We start from the raw sequence: 6141 nt of genomic DNA, 5'->3' as shown, positions 1-6141 counted from the left end.
TCCTCCATGTGGTCTGTCCTGTGGCTCTGCCATGGACCTCCTCCTCCATGTGGTCTGTCCTGTGGCTTTGTCACGGATATCCTCCTCCATGTGGTCTGCTTTGTGGCTGTGCCACAGACATCTCTGTTAAGCTTGTGAGTCCTCAGTTAAAGCCAAGAAGGGAACACCAGGGAAGCACACCCCCACCCTCCTCCTTCAAGACTGAGGTCTGAGCTGGAGAGATGGCTCTATGGTTAAGAGCATTTGCTGCTCTTGCAGAGGACCCAGGTTCAGCTCCTAGCACCCACATGGTGGCTCACAACTGCCTGTAACTGTAGTGCTAGGGAGTTCAAGGTCCCCTTCTGCCCTCCATGGGCACCAGGCAGGCGTGTGATGCACAGACACACATACAGGCAAATATTCACACACATTAAAATAAATAAGTCTTAAAAGAAAAACACTGCAAGTTTACAAATGCTACTGTACATTCACATCCCCACTCAGCTTCAAAAAACCACCACCAACAAAAAATAACTGCAGCAACCAGGCTGCACCGCAGAATACTTAGCTGGAATCTCAATGTTTAGAACATGATAAAACCCTAAAGCAGACTAGGGACTTGCATGTGTGGTCAAGCTGAGAACCCAGAGTCTTCTCTGAGTGTCCTCAGATGCCCTCTATGCTCCAGCCTCTCCTCCTCTCCCAGCAGTCCCAACACTTATCTGTGTGGGGCAGACAGCAGCCAGCACCCAGGGGCTCAGAGGCTTCTGGAGCATCCTACCTGGAGGAAAGTTCCCCAGGAGATGTCAAAATCCTGCAAGAACAAGAATTATAAAGAGGAGGCTAGGGTTTACAAGTTAAGGTCAGGTGACTGCCTCTCAAGGAGCCATTCACTTTCAGGGTCTCCTTAAGGCCTGAGTTCACTCTGTCACCCTAGGAATTCATGCTTCCTGGGGCTGGATGTGTAGCTCATTGGTTGGATGCTTTTCTAGTATGTGGTAGGCCTTGATCCCCAGCACTGCAGAGAGAGAGGAGTGAGGAGCTTCCTATATACTTTCTACTCTGTAGACCCACCCTTTCCTGATACCCCCCCTCCGATGTGCCTCATCACCCCCACTCTCATAGCTGAAGTTCCCACGGCAATAGCCCAAGATCCCCACTCTGTCTTGGCCCCTCCAACTCAGGAAAGCTCTCGCCCTTCACACAAGTCTCCAAACCCTCCTCTCTCCGAGCATAGGGCCATGATTCCAGCCTCCTGGCCAGAGCCCAGCAACTGTTAAGCCACCTGGCCGAGAAGGAGGCAAGATGGCTATTACCTGCCAGCTGTCACTGTCCCACCCAGGAGTTGGCCCCCTGCCTGGGTAGCAGTTCAAAGACTCCAGGAGATGATGAGACTTGGCAAAGGTGATTGTGACCTTTCCTCCAGGTGCAGGGGCAGGAAGCCTGGAGAAGGTGCTTCTCACGCCCTTTGCCTGGTGGGGGTGTGCCAAGGGGAGGCACTCAGAACAGGCTCCCTCAGGAAAGCAGATAGAGAATCAGGTCCTCAGTTGTGCCCTAAAAACATGGTTTATATCTGACCCTAACTTCTATCCCCAGCCTCCTCTTTGTAATTCGTGTACTTGCATGATTTGGGCATTACCTAGGGAACTTTCCTCCAGATTCTGCTGCAGTGTAGTCTGGATAGTAAGCCTCTTGGAAAGCAGATGTTGTGCCATCCTTAGGCCAGGGGACCTTCTGAGAAGATAAAAACATGCTGCCAGCAAGCAGGTGAGAGAGACACTTTGTGAGGAATGATGACTGTGCCTGAGGCCAGCCTGGTCAATCAGTAAGGTCCTGCCTTACTACCCACACTCTCAGTGGAGGTCAAGGCTAATGCCTAACTCACCATCCCCTGGTCTCAGACACTTTTAGAATCCCTGGACTGTCTGTGAGCACCAGATTGACTGCAGTTGCTCTTGAGCCTCTGGTTTGGCCCACTTTGTTCCTATGCTCCTTCCTCCATTTGTTCTCTGTCAGGCACTCCTCAGCCTTTGTCCTGGCTTCAACTTGTTCCGATCCTCAAGAATTACAACAGCAAAAGTTAGAGCCACACAGCCACACACCTGGAGGAAAGGCTCATCTGGCTCCCCTGGCTAAACTTCTGCCAGAGGAGCCCATATCTCAGGGTCCTGCCCACCTTGGAGAGCAAGCACAGACTGTCTCTAGTGATATGCAGCAAAGAGGAGTCTGGTCCATCAAAATGGTCCAGCATGTGATGATGCAAGCATGTCTGAAACAGGTCAGGAAAGAAGTGAAGGCTGTGCTGAGTGACATCATCCACGAAAAGATTTCCTGGGGCAAGCGGGGCTGATGGGAGGCAGGGAGCAGGTGCTACTAGGAAGGTATGAGGAAGCTTCCAGAGCAATGAAAAAGCTCCACATCCTAATACTGGTGGCGTTCACATGGATGTCTATGTATAGAAAAAGTCTTAATTACAGGCTACATTTAAAGATTCATGGGCAGCAAATTGAAGGGGGGAGGAGAGAGCTTTCTGCAGGTCCACAAGTCAAGAAGGTCATGAAGCTGGGGCTTGGGAGATGGCTCAGTCAGTAAAGCACTTGCCACTCTAGCCTGAGACCGGAGTTTGGAGCCGCAGTGCCCACGTAAAAAGCCAGGCAGAGCGGTGCACAGCTATAATCCCAAACTAAGAAACGGGCAGATCCCTGGGGCTTTCTGGCCAGGGCTGGCCAGCTTAGCTAACTTGATAAGCTCAAGAGTCGGTGAGATAACCTGTCTCAAAAGGTAGCAGGCTAGTGAGCTAGCTCAGTGGGTGAAGACACTGGCCAAGCGTGGCCTGGAACCTGAATGGCAAAAGGTAGGAACTGACTCCAACAAGCTGTCCTCTGACCTCCATGAGCAAACCACGGGGCACATACACACAACATTAAGTGATTAATCTTGAACAAAAAGGAAAGAGGCAGAAGAAGACACTGAACATAGACTTCTGGACTCCATGTGCACACACACACAGGAAGAAGGAGATGAGCAGAAGAAAGACAGGGAGGAGGAAGATGCAGTCTAAATACCAACACCCTGTGGAGACCTTGTTGCCATTTGCAGCTCTGGCCTCTGCACTGGTTACTGGGTAGCCATGGCGGGTCTGGGCGTGCTTTCCTGACAGCAAGCTAATTTAAACACCATATAGCACAATCACCGGTTCAAGCCAGCATGTGTGAAATCCCCATGAATTAAAGATCAGACATGAAGCTTCAGTCTCCAAGCTCACTGGTCGCAGACTTAAAGCAGAGGTGAGAGACTCTCAATTCATGCCAGTCCTTGGCTGATAGGCCTGTGCACATCTTGCATACCCAGACTGAGTGCAAACATCTCTGCACAGTGATGCAGAGATGGCTCCAAGGACTTGTCCTCACGCTTGACGTGCCCAGAGAGTGTGGAACAGGTGCTAATGAATTCTGCTCTTAAGTTAGGAGGTGTGCTGCAGGAAACAGGAAGGAGGGAAGTTATTCAATGTGATCTTAGACAGATAGGGGTTCCATGGCATACAGGGTGTTCCTCTCTAGCACAGAGACAGCCTCAGAGTGGGTCACAGGGTGCCAGAAACCCAGATACAGAACCCAGCTATGGGGGATACCACTAAGACTTGAAGAATTTGCGAATGGCACTCCCTAGAGAGCCTCACTGAGAATGAGGCTCCCTCTAGAGGGAGCATCCAAAGCCCCTTAGAATGAAGCCCAGCCTGCCCTCCTGGGTACCTTTTCCCTGAGCAAGTCCTGCACCCCAAAAAAGCCTCTGGGGTGTTTTTAGACATCCGGCTTTTGACAACGGAACCAAAGCTGACTACTTCTTAAGATATATAGCTCCTGGTCCCTAAGTGAACACAAACCGAGTTAGAACCTGGAGAGTCTGAGAGTAGGGTGGCCCTGGGGACAGTGTGAAAACCACTGCAGAGCATCCAAGTAGTAAGTGAGGAAGAAAGAGACATCTTCAAAGCAGTTCTAACAGTTGAAAGCCCCAAGGGCCAGGATCACATCTCCAAACCTCTCCTACCCGCAGCCGGAGCACACTAAACTGAGCCAGGACTGCGGATCCAGGATCATTTAGGAGCAGAGAAGGGAGCTCTCTAGGGAGAAGACAGCAAGGAGAATTTTTTTCACATGACTAATTGTGAAAATAAGAGCCCTGATTGCATTTTGGCAAGCTGATAATTTAACATCCATTCAAACCATTGTTTTTAATTATTTACATAACATGTTTTTAGCAGGATGAGGAGGAACTGGTTTTTTTTTTTCCATAGAAAACTTGGGTACCTTCCTTTAGGTTCAAAAGAATGGATTTATTACATGCATTTATTATAGGTAATTTTCCAAGCCAGACAGCTACCTGGGAAGCTCAGACACCATTTAAAATTTAGATGCTAAATAAATCACTGGTTCCAGTAAACAGTGCCCTGATAGCATTAATCAGTTTCCCAGCTCTTCTGACCGGGCTGAACACTGTCCTGCAGTGTCCTGTGGAGGGTGGGCTTACAGCGCGTGTTGTGCGCCTGTGTCGGACAACTGGCAGAGACCTAAAACACTAGAGGAGGTCAGTGGCGACAAGGAGGGTTTCACACTCGAACACACCGTCTTCCTCAGTCTGAGCCAAACCAATTAATGCAGGCCAGGAGCCAGCCAGCTTTTCCTACAAAGGGCCAGAGAGCAAATAGTTTAGGTTTTGCAGGCCCAAAGCAAAACGGAGCAAATGTCCTAGATGAAGGCCTGAGCAGTCTCATTTTGCATTCTGCATTTAAAATGTATAAACTATTCTTAGCTCTCAAACCACACAAAACTAGGTGGCAGCTGGATTTTTGTCTGTGGGCCAGTTTGCCAAATGCCAATTCAATCAGACAGGTACAGAAGGGACATAAAAACCAGAGTGCCTGGCTGAGGCTGGGTGGCTTTACTGCAGTGTCCTCCCTTCCCTGAGGCCTGCCCTCCTTCCACCTCAGCAAGATCCCCCCCTTTCTCCTCCTCTCCTTTGCCAGGCCCCTTTGCAGAGCGGCCAGCTACTCTGGCTGAGAAGAGGCAAGCAGGAGTTGCCTTAGATAGAACTTCTGCAGCTATCTACGACACAAGCAGAAAGCCCAGAAGACAGTCCCACAGGCCACTGAACCAGACTCAGGAGCCGCCCAGCTCTGGCCTTCTTCTCAGGTGAGAAAAACAAGCTTTTGTTTGTCTCGGCCGCCGGCTCCCGCTGCCCTGAGAATAGAATCTAGGCTTCCTGCCAGGGGCCACAAGCCTCCAGTCTGGGCTCTGCCTGGCTCTCTTAGGACGGCCCTCCCTTCCACTGTGTGTCCTCTGTTACACCTCTCCAGCCCTCACCTGTAAGGATTTTTACACAGCCCGCTCCTTGATGTCAACAGGCTTCAACTCCAGTCACGATGGATCTTCTCTTCCACTCCATGTGACGCCAACTACGGCCCATCAGCCCCCCTCGTTTCCCTGTGAGCATTGCACACTCCCAGAAACCCTAGACTTGTTTATTCTAGGATCTGGTGACTGTCTATCTCCAGGAACCCATGCTGTGGTCTAGGTCCCTGGGCAGGAGCTGTGCCACTCCCTGCTCTATCTCCGGTCGGTGGAGGAGGAGCCAGTGCAGAATACAGACTCCCTCACGGATTAAATGTGAGCGAGCTGGAAATACCTGTCAAGTCCTTCAGCCAGGTGATTCTGTTATTCTGACATAACCCAAATGAGAGTATTTAAAATCATCATGACACCAACGAGCAAAGAGAAGTGGTAGGGAGCCACAGGGCAGAATCCAGTCCCAGCTCCTCTGTGGGTGTGCTGCATAACAGAACAAGTCACAGCCCTTTTTTTTTTTTTTTTTTTTTTTTTTTTGGTGCAGAGTTCCTTTTCAAAATGAGATTCGTAGTACCTTCCTCATAGTACTAGGAAGCATGAAGGAGAACTTATAGATGGCACTTGACTGTCTGGCCCTTAGGAGCACTGTAAGAAGTGGTTATTGTCATTGCTAATTCATACTCATTATTCATTGACATCTAATGAGCACGGCCACTATCATGTTCCTTAAATGTACTCAGCCATAATGCATTCTAGAACCAACACTGGGTCTCCTAACCGCAGATCCAAAATTCCCCACTGTCCCTGGCCACGGTCCTTC

The sequence above is a fragment of the Psammomys obesus genome, unplaced genomic scaffold, assembly GCF_907164565.1.
Source record: "Psammomys obesus unplaced genomic scaffold, mPsaObe1.curated_primary_1811, whole genome shotgun sequence".
Lineage (NCBI taxonomy): Eukaryota > Metazoa > Chordata > Mammalia > Rodentia > Muridae > Psammomys > Psammomys obesus.
This window is presented reverse-complemented; position numbering follows the sequence as displayed.